General features: G+C 42.9%; 1 protein-coding gene across 1 annotated transcript in view; it reads left to right on the plus strand.

The window, feature by feature from the left end:
* Positions 1-19,469, plus strand: part of LOC146698870 (nectin-2) — a 92,014-nt gene that overhangs the window by 69,189 nt on the left and 3,356 nt on the right. The window lies entirely within an intron of this gene.

The following is a 19,469-nucleotide window of genomic DNA, read 5'->3' on the forward strand; positions in this document are numbered from 1 at the left end:
GTGACTCCATCAACCTCTTAAACACTCAGTCAAAATATATCCGTGACCCCTGCTTCGCTTGCGCTGTTATCCGTGATATCGCTTTAAAATGACACAACAGCGATTACTCAGTCAAGTCATATATTTATCATCAGAAACTATAGATGTTTGGTCAACTTAATTTGCATCATCAGTATTTAATTACATTTTACGGTGCCAGGCATTAATCAGGACAATAGTGGTTCTAATAGCAGAAATACATAAAAAAAAAAATATATATATTATCTCACATAAACTAACAAAATAGAGTGAATTAATAGTTTTTGTTTGGTTTGGTTTTGAAACTGGCTGACCCTTAAAAGCCTGAAACGTGACATAATTGCCAGAAAATTTAGATTTTTTTTTTTGAAAATGGAGTGGTTATTGAGCCTTCTGACAGTTTTTTTTTTAAAATTCATTGAATATTAATTTGCATTCTGAATTTGCATATATGCATCATATTTGGCACATCTGAGTTTTTAATGTTTTTGTTTATTGCTTAAAAATGTATTTAACAAATTTTTTTTTTGATTTGTCGGAAAGAAAAACACTGATTATGTAGAGGTCTCAAAAACTTGTATCAAATATGACATAGTAGGTGTTTAAGGGTTAAAAACATTAAAGTTTAGTCTAAGCTCAGAGGGTTCCTTATTAGTCCATTAGGACCAAATATTCAAATTACTATTTTAAACTTTAACAAACTAGTTACCTGTTCATAGTTAGGATTCACTGATGAACACTTCCTGTGTTCATCGATGACATACCTGTTTTTCACTGGTACACTCAACTATTGTTCATTACAGCCAATCACACGTCAACAACTCAAAGCATTCAGGCATGAAGATGCATTCAAGTCAACCTGCTGAACTTCAAATTGAGCGTCAGAATGGGGAACAAAGGCGATTCTGAATTTAGCATGGCTGGTGCCAAACGACCGGGTCTGAGCATTTTTGAAACTTTTCCCACACAACCATCTCTTGACTTTACAGGGAGTAGTCCAAAAAATAGAAAATATTCTGTGTGTAGCCGTTCTCTCGGCAAAAATGCCTTATTGATGCCAAAGGTCAGAGGAGAACAGCCAGACTGCTTCAAGCTGATGCGAAGAAAAACAGTAGCTCAAATAACCACTTGTTGCAAGTCTCTCAATGCACAACATGCTGAAGCTTGAAGCAGATGGGCTACTGCAGTGGAAGACTACCCCGGCCTACAGTGTCGGCTAAGAAGAGGAAACTGTGGCTACAGCTCGCATAGATTCATCAGAACTGGACTTCCAGGATCGTAAACATGAAAGCATAGATTCAGTCTAACTTGTATCAGCAGTTCAGGCTGCTGCTGGCGGTGTAATGGTGCAGAGCATATTTTCTTGGCACTCTCTGGGCCCCGATGCACCAACTGAGCATCATTTAAAGACCACAGCTTACCTGAGTATTGTCTCTGATTATGTCCATCCCTGTATATGACCAGTGTACTCATCTTCTAATGGCTGCCTCCAGCAGGAAAACTCACTATATCACAAAATTCAAATCATCTTAATTGGTTTCTTAAGCATATCGGTGAAGTTGTATCAAGTACTCAAATGACCTCCACAGTTTCTAGATCTCAGTCCAGTAGAGCACGTCTGGAATGTGGTGGAATGATCTGATCATGGATGTGCCGCTGAGAAATCCGCAGCAACCGTATGATGCTGCCATGTCAGTTTGGATCAAAATCCCTGAGGAATGTTTGCAACACCTTGTTGAATCTGTGCCACGAAGAATTAAAACAGCTCTGAAGACGAAGGTTGATGAAACCTTAATACTCACAAGGTCTACTTGTGAAGTGACCAGGGAGAGTATATACCTTAGATAACCACACTGGCCATTTAGGTATAATGTTCAGGAATAACAGCTTTAGTAATATCAGGGCAGTGGACGCATTGTTTTATCCCTCTTTAATTACTCTAGTACAACGAAAATGGAGATGAGAAAAATTAAAAGGCTTTGGGCTAGAAAGGGTTAATAGAGCTAACGTCTGTGTTTCAGTGTCGTCTGAGTTCAGTTGTAAAAGATGATTGCAATAATAATCAATTCTCTAAACTTGACATTGATTAATGTGATTTTAAAGTTGCCAGAAGAAATCTTTGAGCCTTTTGAAATAATCTGGATTTTTGCACTCGTTAGCGATGAAATTCAGTCTGAATCAGAGCCAAGTCACACTTAAAGAACAGAACTTGCTGGAAAAAGCAACAATCCCTTGAATAATTTTGTAACTTGGAGACTCATCTTTTGCAGACCTTTTTTCTTCTTCTTTTTTTAAACGGCAACAGCCTCCATCTTGTAAGCAGCTACAAGAAATGTACATCAATATTATAGGCTGTCTTGAGTGACCTGCCCTCTGCAGGTCATGCACCGCTTCACAGATGTGTTAAGGGCAGTTTTGTTGACTTGAGCATCCCAAACTTTTTTTGCTATTGTTTGTGGATTTACTTGTGTGCTTTGGGTCACTTTCTGCAGTTTCAGGGCTGCCCTGAGGCAGCACTGAACCACAATGCTCCCTCCACCATGCATCACTAAGATTCAAGTCTGTAGTGCCTTTTCTGCTTCACACATGGCACAGGGGGCATTTTTTTTTCCCAAAAAAGCTGAAGTTTTGTCGACAGTACAACTTTCCTGAAATGTTGAGGACCACACGGAAGTTTCATAAAGGAAACATGAACACAGATTTGAGGAAAATGTAAGGATTTCTGTAGATTCTGCTGTAAGTGGTGGCTTCTTCTTACCTTTCTTGTTCAATAGCAACAGTCCTTAATCTACAAAAGGACAAACATCTATATAGGCTGTTTTTCTGAGGCCCTCTAAAAGGTATGAGTGGAACAAAGGTAACAAACAACGAATCTTTGTTCAGAAGGGCAGACTTTGTCTTTGTGTGCCATTATTTATAGCACCTCTGTAACCCACACTTTCAATCTCCTTAATTATAATTCCTAACTCAAAGTCGCTTTTTGCAGACGTTCTGCAAAAGAGGCTCAGTTTTTCAGCTTGCACAGTAAATCATTTCTCACTGTGTTATATATATAGTCATTAAAAGTACATCTCATGGTTTAGTCAAGCTGTGTTTGTCTAAAATAGTTATATAGAGGACCACATTTTCCCACTAGTGAATGCAGAATCTCTGGTAATTCGAAAAGCTCCCAAACTTTTCCTTGTGACTGTACACACAGACCAGACTTGGGAGTTTGTTATTGGTATTCCCTCCACTTTTCTTGCTAGATATGGGCCTCAAATGCCTAGCTAATCAGGTAGTCTGTCTGGAGATTGCTCGTGGATTCACAGCTAAGATCAGTGGATTCTCCCCAGTCCCAGACTTTGATCCTAATGTCTCATCCGCCTTCAGATCAAAATGTACATCCGACTTTCCCCTGCTGTTCCGCTGCGCTGTGCATACACCCGCACACAGTCAGGTGTGCTTTGAAAGCTAAGCAGGGCAGACACATTTTTGAGCTAAGTTAAGCCAGGGATTAAGGAGAAATTTACTGCCCATCTAGGTGTGTGTAAAGATATCTATTTTTGACTCTGCCTTCAGAGAGAAATGCCTGGTTTTCCTCAGAAAAGCATCAAAACCCCTTGCATCATCCCTGGCTCTCACTCCCTCATTTCACACAGGTGCTTTTGTAATCCACGCACACTCACAGACACTCGGAGAACACACTGTCTCTTCTCTCTATTTACGAGCATTTCATTTGTGAGTGTTTGTGTGTTCGTCGTTTGCACATGTGCTGTGTGCGTACACGCATGTGACTGTGTTGGGTGTGTACGCGTCCCCCCTCTCTTGTTGCGTGCCTAACTGGCTCTGACACATCTGTGGCTTTTCCAGGCGAATAAGGGCCGGTGCCAAACTGCCAAGAAATCAATGCAACAGACTCCACTCTCCTCCTCTTCCCTCATCTTCCTCCCTCTTGCTGCTCCCCGAGTCTGCCCCCCTCTTTCTCTCCGTCTCTGTCCGTCTCTGTCTTTGCTCTCGCCTTTCTTTTTTTTTTTTTTTTTCCTCCTCCTTTCTTGCTCCGAGCCCTTATTAAAAATGGAGCGAGTGTGTGCTGCATATTTAAAATGGTCATGGATGGATTTAAACGGCTGATGGTATTTAGTGTCTCCTCAGGGAGCTGCTATGAGCCCTTAAGCTGACTCCTCTGACTGGAGCCTGACTGACTGGTGAGCACACACTAAACCTCTAATAATGACTTGTGTACACACAGTCAGCCCTGCACACGCAACCACGCACACACCGGCAGGCTCGCACGTGCTCCCATTATAGCACACCCTTCCTAGTATTGAAAAGAACGCTGGTCACGTCTGTTCTGCATGGAGTAGGTGCATTTGCAGAGTGCATGCAGTAGTATGTGTGTGCGCAGGCTCAGCGGTCAATAACTCATTAGTTTGGCTTCTTTGATGTGGCCCTGTGTAAATGTTTTAACTGTATTTGAAGACACTCTTAAGAGTTTACAAGCATGTCTAAATGTGTGTGTAAAATCTGTGTGTGTGTGTCTTGACAGCCAGAGCTGATGTCACACTGAGCCTCTTCAGGTCGAGCAGCAAGTGTTTCTGTCATGTTGTCTTTCATGCTAGCTTGAATTTGGGCTCCAATCTGCTCCTAAGTGTCCTTCACTGAAACACTATTGATTACCCCCACGCGTGCTCAAACAGCGAACATAAATTCTGCTGATGTGAAACACACAAACACGCGGATCAACAGACACCCCCACAGAGAAGGGGGAGGGGGGGGGGAGCAGGAGCATCTTAACAGGCGACATTCTGCGATGGGGGAGTTTTACACGCGTATGAATATTCAGACAAAAGAGCATTTCCAGTAACTAACCTGTGCCTGCAACCATTCTGGATTTGGAACGATGAGCTCAGCATCATAGTCTTCTGTGTGTTCAGTGCGTGGCAGATGAGAATGATTTATTCATTACCGATGCTGCGAGGGTTTTTTTGTTTTTGTTTTTTATGTTTTTTAATAGTGGCTACTTGGTGTAATGTTGTTTGATGTATGTAGAGCCGTTTGTATCTTTCATCCATGACATGTGAGGGTTAAAGCGTGTCTGTAATGTAAATGTTTTGATCTCTGCTCATGCATTAGAGAGTGCATCAATTTAGATGTTGGCTGTTGGCACTTGTTTGTCTTTTTTTTTTCCCCCCCTCATACAGAGCTTTGACACGTGTGCCTCCCAGCATGCTTGCCTACGTTTATTTGTATTTGCATGTTAAAAGATGCAGGACAGTGAATTACAGCTGTGCTGCTGTGCGACTTACTATTGACTGAGCTCTAAACACTAGACACAGCGATGATGACCTTTGAGGATTCTCCCTGCAGTGGCAGAAATCAAAGGAGGTACACATTTCTGGTTTCCAGTCACAGTTTATTTTCACAGATTTACACAGAAGCTTAGACTTTCTTGGAAGTGCATGGATGCACCGAGTGAGCGTGTGTGCGCACGTAGGCTTTGTGCCAGAATATTTGTTGCGTCCTTTTTACCATGCATGAATCAGTAGCACTCTATGCCAAACAGCCAATCAACCACATTTAAACACTAATGAAACCATTCTTTATTACCAAATTGAACTGTGAATGTTTTCTTCTCCACCTTCCATCTCTTCTGTGTTCTATTGTTTCTGTGTCCACTGGCTCCCAGTGGCAATGCATAACTGAATGGCAAAGTGGGGAAACGTCTTTCTTAATGAGCATTTGAATTCGGGTTCGTCGAGAGCGCTGTTTTTGTGTGTCTCGACACCTCGCATTGTTGTGGTTTCTCTCCAGGGGCGCTGGATGAAGAGGAAAGTGAATGAATGTGGAGAGCACGCAGAACCATTATGGCTCTGTGTGTCATTAATCAGGAGCTGATGAGAGGCCGTTTGAGGGAGAGATGGAGCCTATTACTGCTATGGCACTCTCAGGACTGTGCACGAGCCTCTTTTAGCCTGCCTATTTTGCGGTCAACAATACACCAGGTACAAACACTGTAAACAACACTCGAAAGGAAATCATTATTCCAGCCCAAAAGAAAAAAAAAAATACAACAAATTCTGCAAAGGGATCATTACTTTTCTATGTTATCAAGCTGAAAAGAGGAGAACGTTTGGAACTTTTCTTGTTCCACGCATATTTTCTTTTTCCTCCTACACGTTCTCAGCAACTGCTTCTCCACCCTCCAGATTGAATCTTCTATTCTCTCAGAGCTCTGTGTTTTTTCCTATATGTTCTACACTCTCCTCCCTCCTTCTCCATCTCTGTCTCTTCTTCTCTGAGCATTGTTTCCTTTCTGGGAGTCTGTGTGAGGAACTTGGTAGGAGGGCGACATGAAGCGCACTCGCTTGTGAGTCAGCGAGAGTTGAGAGAATTGAACGAACTGACTCTCCCAATACTTTAAAGAGAGATGGAGGGAAAGGAGCAGTAGCCAAGTCCTCGACGTTACATTCCCCCTTGTTATATGTTCCACTTTTGCACAGCGGGCTGCTGAATGGATTGCAGTACACAGAGGCTATTACAGTGAAGCATCCTGGCTGCAGGGGAGAAATCTAAGAGGATAGTTTGAGGTTTTATGTGTGGCTGAGTGGGGTGGGTAATGAGGTGAGAGTCCCTTCTAGCCAGAGGTTAGCAGTGGTTACGAGGGCAGGTAAACATACCAGCTGCTTCTGACTGCCTGGCCTCAAGGCCACGGTGACACTGGCGGAGGAAGTGAGAGTGGGGTTTGGAGGGTGGAGAGCAGAAAAAGCAGGCCAGGAAGATGGATGGGAAGCCTAAAGGCATCGTGAGGCAAACTAGGTGGCTGGATATTCTCAGATTGCAACATTTACTGTAAGTTACAGTATATTCTCAGGCTTGATGGGTTCCCTTCCAGGCGTCTGTTTCTATCACAGCTGATGCTTATGTCCCCTTCTCTTTGTAATATATAATATTATGTAATGTAAGAGGTAGTTAATATCCTGGTTGCGTTCACATTCAGGAAACGCACATTTTTGTGTGTCACATTTAATAAAAATGCAGGAAACCTGCAGCTGTTTATTTAGATTGTCTCACTTTCAGGAATATTTGGACTTTTTTTTTTTTTTTTTTTTTTGGTGAAATATGTTTATTTGCTTCCTTGCTGCAAATTAAACATTAGGATCAAACAGATTTCAAGAATCTGTGCCAAGCCTGGAGCTGCAGGGACAGGATGTGATGTGCTTAGCGTAGAAAGGGGAGAAATAACCTGAACAGTCCTCCTACTAGCAAAACCGGTAGGACATATAACATGCTCAAGCTGTGCCAGTCGCTACAAATGTTAGTTTGTTTTGATTTTTCATGCAACGCTGAAGCATTTCTCGAAGTCTCATCATCGGGTATTGAACAGAAGTGTCGGTCAGTATGTGTAGGCGACTGTGTTTATTTGTTAACGAAGAATAAATATAAATTAGGCGCAGCCTTCCAGACTAATTTGCATCTGTTGTCCCCGGTTTTTAAATTAAAATTGGATGTCTTGTTTTAATGGTATTTGTTTTCTTAGTTATCTTTTTAAAGTGGGCATACAGGTGTGTGTACACCACCCCTTTATTGCTCAAAAGTGTTGTCACAGTGTTGCCACTGGACAAGGATAAAGATTGGCCTCAGTTCACATAAACTCACCATTGTTGTGGTCTCATAGGCAGATATGTATGTGGATGTATATGAGTAGCTGCTTTCCCCTCTGCATCCGATGCTCCTGATCGCTCATTAAAGTGTCAGGTATCACTATGGTTTACTATCAAAAAAAAAGAAAAGCCCCTGACTGTTTCTAAAAGTACTTTTGTACCATTTTTCTTTTGTGTCACCTAGCGCTGTTCATAGTAATTAGTAAGTCTTCAGAGGTGTAATCAGATTCTTTTTTTAACCTTCAGACGGAGATGATTTCATGCTTCCTCCGGTCTTTATGCTAATCGCTACCCAGCTCTACAAGTAACACGCAGACATGACAGTGGTATTGATCTACTCATCTTAACATCAGCCAGAAAGCAAAAACTGATTAAACCGTTCCTTTAAAGTGAATATCAGAAGGCCAGTTTAGTGATTGTGGTCACTTGTGTTCCTTTTTGTTGTATAAATGTATCTTTTTTTTCCTCTTCTGAAGTGATGCAGAATGTAAATGCTGAGATGTAATCTGAGTTACAGCAGATATCATGATATCATTATAATTGCGCTGCAAAACTTCTAATGAAAGTGCAAGCGCTAAAACTAATGGTATGTTAAATATCCAACATGTAGAATTTTAATAGGGCCACTTTGTTTTTGAGACAGCAGTGTAATGTATCATAATTGCTTTAATGTGTTGGATTTTTGAGAGTGCTAAAATCTACAAAATTATGTGCTCCAATCGACGTAATGGCAAACTGACCTGTGCTTTTAGAGCACTTGTTACTCTTCTGTTAAGTATCTGCTTGCTGTTTCCAGCTCTACCTTTTACCTCCCACCTTTTCTGTGTGTATATGTGTATGAGCGAGAGAGAGAGAGAGAGAGAGCGCGTGTGTGTGTGCGGGAGAAACGGTGTGTTTGTAGTACAACATATCATTCATGTTCTGAGTGGACAGCAACATTTGGCTAATGCAGCCCTGCTTTCTCTGCTGGCTGGAGTCGACCACCTCGGTGCCAGCGCAAAGTGGACTGTAAATATTGACGGGGAGATGGCAAGAGTAGAGCGGCGACCTTGTCAGGAAGAGAAGCAAGGAAGGAAGGAGAGGCAGAGGGAATGATTGAGGCGCGGGAAGAAAGCGAGCGGGGTGGAGAGAGAGGGAGCGACAGAAAGAAGAGATGGAGATGCCTTCTCCCAAGGCAACCGAGTGTGCTTTGATGCACTGTGGCAGGGAACACACTGTGTCCCCAGAGAGGGAGAGCATCTCTCTCACACACACACAAAACACACACACCATGCAGAGTTATCACATTAACCACGACACAGCTTTTTAAAATGTCAAAATGCACAGGCACACTTAGAAGACGCTTATACATACACACAAACACAATGTGTACACTTAATGTACGTCAGTGACGTGAATTTAATCCTCAGACAGTCTAAATGCGCAAGGTTGAGCTCTGGGAATCACGGGAGATTAGAAATGACCAGCATTACTGATTTGCCCAATCCAAAAACCCCTGGCAACAGCATTGCAGACGTGCACGCACACACACACACACACACACACACATAAAATTCAGTCAGCGTTTCCTTCAGTCAAATCAGTAAGGTCTGTCCTCCCTGAGCCATTCGGCTGGTTGTGTTGTCCGAACAAGCACAATCAATTTGATGTGATTTGTTTTGTGTTGAAATGAGTTGTAATGGCATCATGAGTGCAGTGAATAGCAAATGACAGTGATGGTGATTGTGGTGGTGGGTGTAGTAGGTCTTCAACTGCTGGAAAATTCATGTCAGAGGTAGCTGCAACACTCAACACTGTAGCACTTGCATTGATTGTGAATAATTTAAGTGCGTGTGTGCAGGTCTAAGTGGGTGTGCGCGTTTGTGTGTGTGTGTTCAGGCCTGCAGCTCATGCATGTGCCCTTTTAGCATAGCCACTAGCTGTACTTTATTCTCCACCTTTGTTGTTTCACCTCTTTGCCTCATTCTGCTCCTGCCCCTCCTCCTCCTCTTCTTGTCTTCATCTCCCTCAATTCTGCAGTTATCTGTGCACCTGATCGTTAGGTTACTGTATTACCAAGTGTATACACAGATCAGGCTGAATGAACGCCCGATAGATGGATAGGGCGTGTGTTTTACCAAGTTACCCCAGAACAGGGGTGCCCAATCCCGGTCCTCGAGAGCTACCGTCCTGCAGCTTTTAGATGCATCCTTGTTCCCACACACCTGAATCAAATGAATGGCTTGTTATCAGGCATTTGCCAAACATGATGGCATGCTGAAGAGATCAAACCATTTGATTCAGCTGTGTTGGAGTAGGGATGCATCTAAAAGCTGCAGGATAGTAGCTCTCGAGGACCGGGATTGGGCACCCCTGCCCCAGAATCTAAAGGGTAGGATTTCACTTTTCTCTTAGTGAGCAATGAGATTACATGCACTGTTCTTTATCTTAATCTCTTTCAGAGGCCATCCATTCATTCCATCCTAATCTCATCTCCAGGCTCTCTGCTCTGACCGTGGTAGCCTTGTGTTTTTCTGTGCCTGCTGGGACTATAGCCCTGTGTCTCATCTGAGTTCAAAAGGGTCGAATTTCAGCCGATACCCGTTTGTCTCATTACGCTGAAACTTTGCATTAAGGGCAAGCTTTTTCCTGAAACGTAAGTTTCCACTGACATCTTAAAAACAACAAAGGCGAACTTGCAGAAAAGAGAATTCTAAATCAAATGTTTTCTCCTTCAAAGGCATTAATGGTGGCGCGGTGATCAAACGCTGAGAATTTATATAATTAAATAGACATTTTTCACTTTGCTAAAAAAGCATGCTGCTGTTTGACTTGAAATATTGGAGAGGGTAAAAGCGGGGGGAAGATGATGCACAGTGAAAATTCACAAGCGGGACAATCCCGCAGCATTACTGCCACATGGCCAAGGCTACGTCAAGCTGAGCCAACAAGCAGCCTCGGGCTTTGGATATTTTGGTCAACTGTCTCTTTTTTGTTTCTTGTTTTCTTTTTAAAGGCAAGCCAACCCATTAGGAATGAATCTGATCATTAGCTACACTAGGATTGTTTTTCTAGTGACAAATCTGTTAAGCCAAAACCAACTGTATTTTTATCTAAATCTTTTCTTCAGTGGATATGAAGGATTTCAAGGTTGGTTAGCAGGCACTCAGTGAAGTAAAACTTGTGTAGGTGTGTGTTTGGTGTGCCTGTGTTGCACCGATTCTCTGAACAGGTCAGGGAGGGTAATAAAAACAGGCTTATCTCTACTCGTTAGGCACAGGAGATAAGAGATGCAGAGGGAGACGCTGCAGATTTGTGCTGTCGTAATACAGGGCCAGACGAGCGAATCCCAAATTGCGCCGCCAATGGAGCAGGATGACAGGAAAGGGGGGATGATGGGAGTGAAGGATGGATGGAAGGAGAGGAGGCACAGATAAATGCAACAAAAGCCCAGCCTGTGTGGGGAAGTGGAGGATAGGCCAGCATGTTAACCTTAATCCCTTCAGGGAGAGGCGTAAACACACAGGAAGAGAACAAGGGATTGAGTGGAAAAGAGAGGGATGTGAGATCTTTGTCTTCCTGCTCTCCCCTTTATCCCCTCTGTGTGTGATCAGCCAGTTGCAGGCAGCAGTCGGGAAATCCCTCTGTACTTATCTGAAGCCAGCCTCTTAATCACAGCCCTCATCTCACTTGGCTCTTCCTGCTCCCTCTTTCTCTTTTCCTTTTTATTCCCCTCTCCTCACCTTCTCACTGTCATTCTCCCATACTCCACTTTTTGGACTCCGCCATCTCTCCTTGACTCATCTCTCACTGAATCCTCTTTTGCTGACGACTCGCTCCACATTTCAGCTTTCCAGACAGTGACTCACTTGGACTAAGTTTTTAAGGAGAGCTCATCTGCCTCCCGAATTTTTTGTCGCACACACTCCAAAGCATTTTAAAATGGAAATGCGAAAAGAACAAAGGTGGAGCTGGAAAAAAAATCAAATCTAGCCACTAGCTGCAGAGCTGCAGCTGGGACTCATCCATGCATCCTAAAGCTCAAGAGATTCTGGTGGTATTTTCAACTTGCTGAAGTAGGTCTGCAGTAATTTCAGGCAGCTCCAGCGAACCATCCAGCCACATCTCCTCTTCCGTCACTCCTACTCCTCCCCCTCCTCCCGTGTGCCCAGTGGGAGAGTGGTGGTCTATGGTTGAGTGGCTGGCCAGGCAGGCATCTGTGAGCAATGGAGGGCTCACATATAGGAAAGGGATAGATGTCTATACGACTGGATGGTCCCTGAATTGATCCGCTCACAGGAATGGAGCTGACCTTTAACTGAGTTTGCATCTCGCTCAACAAAACAAACAACAAAAAAACACCACATGGTTTGTTGGATGAGCTCTTCTCTACCTCGGGGCTCCTCTCCACTCAAATTAATTTGATCATATTTTGTGCGCGCTGGGTTTTTGTGTCTAATTTTATTTTAAAATATGTATGTTGATGTGTTTCTGTGTACGTGTGTGATGTTTGTTTGGAAAGAAAAGCGAGGGGGGCCAAAGGGCAAATGGCAGACCAGCGTCTCAGTGTAAATACATCATCCTGAGTGACAAGAATGCAACACAGGATGTCAACTGTTTCTTAAAACAATGCCTTGTGTCGGTACAGTTTTGTGTGCATGGGCGTGCGCCCTATTTGTGTGGGTAATAGCTTGTCTGGTTGGATGTCCTTGGCGAAGAACTGCACAGATTTAAACAGGGCCAGCAGAAGTACGGTGTATATGTGCACACACACACTCTCTCTGGCGTTCTCGCTGTCTCTGTCTGCAATATTTCATTAGCGCAAGACATGGATGGTGTCCAGGGCCAACACAGAGGGCACGCTCTCAAGTCAACTCATTCACACACAAACACTGCACCTCAATCCTTACAATTGGCCTTTTCCTGCAGCTTTTTCGCCTCCATCTAAGGTTATCTGAAAGGAAGGAACAGGCTCCTACCTGAAACCTGCTGAGTAAAAATGGCATTGGTGGGATAATGACGCCTGTGAGATAATGCAAGGCAAAGCAGAAAGAGGCGGTTCTATAGAGGTTTGAAGGAGCGGAGGAAAAAAATATCCCAGCAACCAAAAATGTGGAGGGAGGTGTGACAAAGAAAACCAGATACGGCAGTGGAATGAGGAAGGACTAACACAAAATACTGGGAAGACGAGGCAGGTTTCAGGTTTTAAATGATTAGATGAGAGTCTGTGCTTTGGTGTTACAGAGACACAGCACCACCATGTGGCAGTCTGAATGCACTGCGTCGAGGTGATTTTTATGCAATTAGCTGAGATGTTTCCTGCAAAGATGTCAGCTGCAGCAGCTGAACCCCGGTAAGACCTGAATGCCTGCCAGTATGCCACATCCAGTCCCCATCTGTGTTGTCTGAGATTTCATCAAGGCTCCCTCGTCTTTTTATTGTTCTGCGCAAATCATTTCTCCTTTCCCATTAAATGAGAAATATTCCCACTGACTTTGAAAGTGTCACAGTACAATGTTCCCTTTCTCCTTTGTTCAGCCCTCATAAAATGAAAAAAAAATTGAAGTAATTATTTAGCATTGTTAATTTTACTGGTATAAAATCTGTTATATGGCTGAGCTAAAGCAAAAGTATGTTTTACAAGCTTGGGACACTTTTAAGATTCCGAGTATTGCATGAATAATTAGGTTTAATTTCCCGCAGCCTGTCCTAAATTGTCTCTCCAGCATAGTAGCTCATTGTTCTTTTCTCTGTATTACAGAAGAACCCTTTTTTTGTGTGTGTGAATTTGAGTAATAAATACAAAAATTGAAATATTTCTTTTCAGTGCATTTTAAGGTACAGGGATGAATAGACTTCTTAATGCTTGTAGGGAATGAAACACGTTTCCCTCTTCATGTGTGAGCACCGTGGAATTTTGTCCCCTCCAGAAGGAGAACAACTACTTTAGATGCATTGAGGCCACCACATGTTCGTTTTGCTCCCAAGATGTGAGGAGTAGGAGTCTTTGCTCCAGAAGTAATTACAAACAATAGAAAACTTTGTACCCAGCAGAATAAATCCAAACAACATAATTAACTGATTGTATTTATTATTTCGTTAGAACCCGTTTGTTTCATCTTTAAAGGGCTTACTGCACTTACTGATTGCTGTGCTTTGGATACTGCAGGTCCAGCGCTCATATTTAATTTGACACTGTAAAGTATGCTATCCGTTTAAAAGAGAAAGACGCGCCAAAAGCAGGACTGCAAACTGTGTCGATGGCGCGCTGATTTATTTCTTTTAATAAATGACAGCCTATTAAATGTTCACCACAATTAAAGAGTATTAAGAGGGAGGAAACCCAAAGAACGTGTGGGGTCAGTGATTTTTCAGATGATGTGTAATGAATAACAGGACGAGACATGATTATCAGGTCACATTTGTACGCGTGAAAGAATGAGGAATTATTTGACGAGGTATTCAAAGTAGACTATTGTTAGAAGTGAATCGTAATTAGAGGGCTAACAACGTTCAATCATGACCCTTCCAATTATTAAGACTAGAGTTTGTTCTCATCAAATGAGCTTCAGATCCTCTTTGCCCTTTACCACCTCCTCATTAGCATAATCCCCTGGGAATGCGAGGGATAATGAGCTGGGCTGCACCTTCAGTAAACACGCGCTGCGTGTGCGCACTTCGTGGTTCATGCTCAGCGTGGTCATGGTTCATTAGAGGAACCTCTGCACGACTCCGCTGGTTCGACTTAATCAGCCATGTGACTCGACACTCTAATCAAGACCCCGTCTGTACTTTACAGTGTTACATCTAGACACAGACACACACGCATCTCTAAACTCTTCTTCACTGATTAGTCTCTCCGTCTCTTTTTTTTTTTTTTTTTTTTAATTATAAAGCCACTCTTAGTGATCGGGTTGACAATGTGAAACAACTTCATTTATCTTACTTACAGCCTTGTAGTACACGAGTTCTAATTAATGGTAATGTTGTTAAGTCAGTTGTTCCCAAACTGAGAGGTGGGACTCGTTGAAAACAAATAGGAGGAGAAATATTAGAGTGGGGGGAGCGCACAGATCGTTGCACAAAAATATTTCTGGCCTTTTTAAAAAAAAGTTTATTTATTTGTCAGGGACCATGAACAAAAACATTAATCTCAGAGGAGAAGGGATACATTGTGCCGGATTTAGCTACCAGCTAATTTCCATCTGCAAGTCTCCAAGTCTCCAGGCAGGTAGACACGATGCTAAATCTGAAATACAAATAATGTCCAAGGTACTAGATACAAATTAGCGTGATATGATGAAGCATCCGCACGCAGCTCAACAACCCCCTGGCCCTACTCCCATCCCACAAACACACATCATACAACACTCACACATATATCCAACACCCAGACTAACCCATCAGTGTACATGCATATTATAACAATCAAGCTGCTATAGAGGTTTTAAAAACGCTTCATCTAATCAATGTTGAGTCTTTGACGCTTGTTTTCAGCCTTGAATAAATTACAGGGTCACTGACTTTACTATTCCCGCCGCTCTTAGCTGCTTCGTAGCCAATGCCTTCTTCTCACATCTATTTATTGGCTCTGAGCAGCTGCCAGACAGCAAGTGAGAACACCAGGAGGTTACCATCCCAGAAACAGAACAACACAAGTATAATGACAATTGTTGTTTTTTCTTTTTTCAGTTTGAACAACTTGTTCTCTTTCATTTTAATCTAAAACACCCCTTAACCTCCATTTTTCCATATTTGTATGCATGCTCCTGCAGTAGGCAGCTTCTAGTCTAGAAGCTTAAATAATAGTTTTATGGTGGCTGAGGTTTGGGTAGGTTTAGATCTTTCTCCTATCATGATTTCTATGGCTGCTCATGTGCTTTGTTACTTTAGCATAAACGCATGTTGTGCTGAGACAATTGTTTTGATATTTCACAACATTTTGAAAATTGAAAATTAACTGTGGGTCATAATTTTTGTTGTTGTTGTTGTAGTTGTAGTAATAGCAATCTCAAAATAAAATATGAGAGCCACAGGTGCTGATTGGTTGGTTGATTTGTTTGTTTGTTTGTTTTCTATGAGAGTGTAGCCATAGCACCCTCCAAAAGTATGACAAGAGCAAGACCAATTAATCTGTCCATCAAGCCTACGACCCACAGACACTGATTATGCCTTTCAAGAGGATCTTTCAGTAGTGCAGTAGTTCCCTTCAGGGGGTGAAATATGTATTCGGTTGGTTTTAAGATCTGGTGATTGACTGGTCTTGTCTTAAACCTTTAATTTGTTAACCCTAATGAAGTTTTGAGTTGAGGCGGCAGCATGTTTTGGATCACTGTCTTGCTGCAAAATAAAGTTTCTCCTGATTCATTTGGATGCATTTCTCTGTAAACTGACAGACAAAATGACAAATGTAAACTTTTACATTTATTCTGCTGCTACCATCATCAATACAAATGATTGAGCCTCTTCCGGAGGCTGTTGCATTTAATGGTGGTGGAAAAAGATCCCAGATGGAGACTCGTGGGTATGCAGGGATTTTATGAAACCAACTCTTTATTGAAGGCAATCTGAATCAACAGGAAACACTGGAAACTAAGGAAACTACAGAAATCATAATGCTAGGCTACAGGGAACTATTGGAAACCAAGGACCACAGAAAAAAAGGCAAAAGAAACAGGTGACGAGACAAAAGGCTACAGAGAGGAATAGGTTATAAACACACACGAGGTAAAGTAACCATCACATCACATACAACGGAAATTTACTGGGGAAAATACAACTACAAGGCTACCAAAATAAAATGGGGAAATAAGTAAATAGGGACTATATATAAATATACGGGTCGCAGTGAGGAAGCATAGAGGAACATAAACTCGGTATTAACTGTAAGAACAGCACAAAGTACGATTAAAATAATCTAGGAACATTAACCACTTCTAAACGGAAAACAAATAAAGAAATGGTAAAGCTCAACATGGTGGGTGAACGGCCATAATCGAAGCGAGCCCAAGCCATGGTTCAACTTCCACCATGCTTCTCAGATGAGCTTGTATGTATGAGCAGATCCCTTTGACCTTTCCATCGCTTTGGTAGAGGTTAATCTCCGTCTCATCGGTCCATAGAAGCTTTGTTGCAGAATTATTGTAACTCATCTCTGTACCTTCTTTACAAATTCCAGTTTCCACTTTCTTTAATCTTGATGAGTGTTTTGCACTGCTGTTCTCAGAGTCTCCTTCACACAGCAGATTGTGATATTTCCATCCCTGCTCGCTGCAGGTCGTTAACAATGTTATGGACTGAGTGGAGTGTTTTTCTGCCATTACTTGTTGTTTTTCCTTGAATTACTGGTTTTCTCAGCTCCAGAATGATCAACTTGACTGGCTTTACTATTCCAATACTTTTTTGTGAGGTGGTGGGGTGTATTTGTGTGTGTGTGTGTGTGTGTGTGTGTGTTTGTGCTATGTTAAGCTATCAAGTTGCTTTCATTGACTTAATAGTCATTCAAAAATCATGGAGTGCTAATCTAACACAAAGCCAGAGATTTACTCCTCGTTTTTCTCTTGTAAAATTCTTTACCTGTTTTGTTCTCTTTACAAGCTATTTAAAGGGGCAGTGAGCCCAAATATCAAACCCATCTATATAATTTTGGACAGTCTGGAAAATATCAGCGATAAAAATGTCTGCCTTCTCTTAAATATAATGGAAATAAATAGCACTCACCTTGCAGTACTCAAATTTGGAAAAACTCAGCTGCCGTGTCTCTCTATACAACTCATGACCTGCAGTTTCACGCAGGAACTATTTTTATTGTATCAAACCCCCTTAACCTCATCACTGTGCAGAATAAAGCACTCATCTAGTCATTAGGAGAGGTTCGTGTTCAACACACCGTGACAAGATGTAAACACTGATGCTGTCTGCCCCCCTTCAACTGGGCTGTAATGCTAGTTAGCTGCACACTTCTTTTGATTACTGGATGTAGACTAGAGGTAGAAAATAGTTTGTGCATAAAAAAGACCACAAAAAGATTCTTTAAGTAAATGCTGCTGATTTCTGGAAAGAGACACTGCTGCTGAATTTCACTAGGAGCAATTTGTGGACCCCATAACAAAGTGGTTTTATTTTATTTTATTTTATTTCTTTAAGAATAGAAATGTTTTTGGGGGTTTTTTTGCACACACAAGTGGGCAATTAGCAAAAACAAAAAGATGCTAGATGGATAAATAGGAATATAGTCTACTGGGAAAATGTGCAAATTTGATTTGGGGGTGAACAATCTCTTTTTTTTTTTTTTTTTTTTTTTTTTTTTTTTATTCTAAATGACATCAGAAACAGCAGTATGCGACATTACGTGATGGCAGAGCTTCAGTTCATCCTTTGTCATTTTTTTTTTTTTTTTTTTTTTTTTTTAATAAATAGGACAGGGGGAATGAATGAGAGAGAGAGGGGGAGAGAAAGAAAGAAAACCAAAGGGGAGAAGAGACGGTGAGAAGGGGGGGGAAGAGAGACAAAAAAAAAAAAAAAAACTCCTGGGTCACCTGTATGGAGAAAACAAACAAACAAAAACAAACAGAGGAGACAGCAAACAACAAAGAGCAACATAATAATAGAGAAAACAAAGCACCATCACAATAAACTAGCTAGTCATAGATATCAGTATTTACTAAGTAATAAACGATATTGTGCAGCACGCAAGATAGACAGCGCACAGTGTGCTTTGAGGCAGCAGCCAAGAAAGCTTTAGTCCGCGTCTGTGAATACCCGTGTGTACACCTGTGTGCATACCTGTGTGGATCAGCATGCTTGCATTCCAAAGGTTTCTCCATGTAATGATCTGCTAGGGAGTGTGGGGGGGCCACAGCCCCGTCCTCCAGGGTGTGAAGCGGGTATGGAGGAGATCAAAACTCCAGACATCCAGAGGCCCCCAGAACACAAGAGACCATGGAAGACCAACAGAGGGGCAGCCGCGCCACTGTCCCAGTAAGAGCTGAGGAGAGTCCCAGATGAGGGCTCGCCCAGCAGCCGCGGAGCAGAAGTCAGGGGGAGTTGCAGTGACGCGCCCGTGAGCTCCGCCGGCCCCCAGCTGCGCCTGAGTGACCGAGCCCTAGGCCGAGAGGCCGGGGGCACCCCACCTCCAAAGGGGCCCGAGCGAGCCCCAGGCCCTGACAAGCGGCCGCCAAGGAGTGAGCCGGTGTGTACCCGGACGCCCACCCCCAGACACAAAGAACCACCAACACACCGACACCTGAGGGAGTCCGCCACCGGCAGGGGAAGTGGTGGTGGGTGGAGATAGGCCTCCAAACCTTGGAGGGCCTGAGATGTCCCCAGAGAGGTGGCGTCTGATACCCAACCTGACATATAGACACAGACATACAGGCACACACAGACACAAACATCCATTCCCACCCTCATGCTCTCATATGCACTCACTCCACACTCAACCAACGTGGAGACAGACATAAAGAGACGCTGTACACACAATCACACTCCCCAAGCGTACTCTACAAACCGGGTCTAGGTACCCTTGCCCCTGGAGGGGGGAATTGCACCCAGACCCAGGTGGTGTTACCCTTTTCCCTGCGGTGGGGAGAGGCAGACCACCCCGACTCCGCAGCAGCAGGGAGGCCCCAGACCGCAGTCGGACGGCCAACTCCTCCTACTAGCCCTCCCGCTCCAGCAGGCCGCAGAGAATGGGGGTGGGAGAAGACTCCAAACCTCCCTCCACCCGCTCATTGTAGTGTTGATGCATATGTGTTCTAAGGTGCAAGGGGTGAACAATCTCAATCTCTGGTGCAACTGTTAGAAGGCGGCATTATTGAGAGAAAGAGG

This window comes from Copadichromis virginalis, linkage group LG11 (genome assembly GCF_057382275.1).
Source record: "Copadichromis virginalis isolate Kocher_CV1m ecotype Utaka linkage group LG11, C_Virginalis_male_GT1.1, whole genome shotgun sequence".
NCBI classification, from domain to species: domain Eukaryota; kingdom Metazoa; phylum Chordata; class Actinopteri; order Cichliformes; family Cichlidae; genus Copadichromis; species Copadichromis virginalis.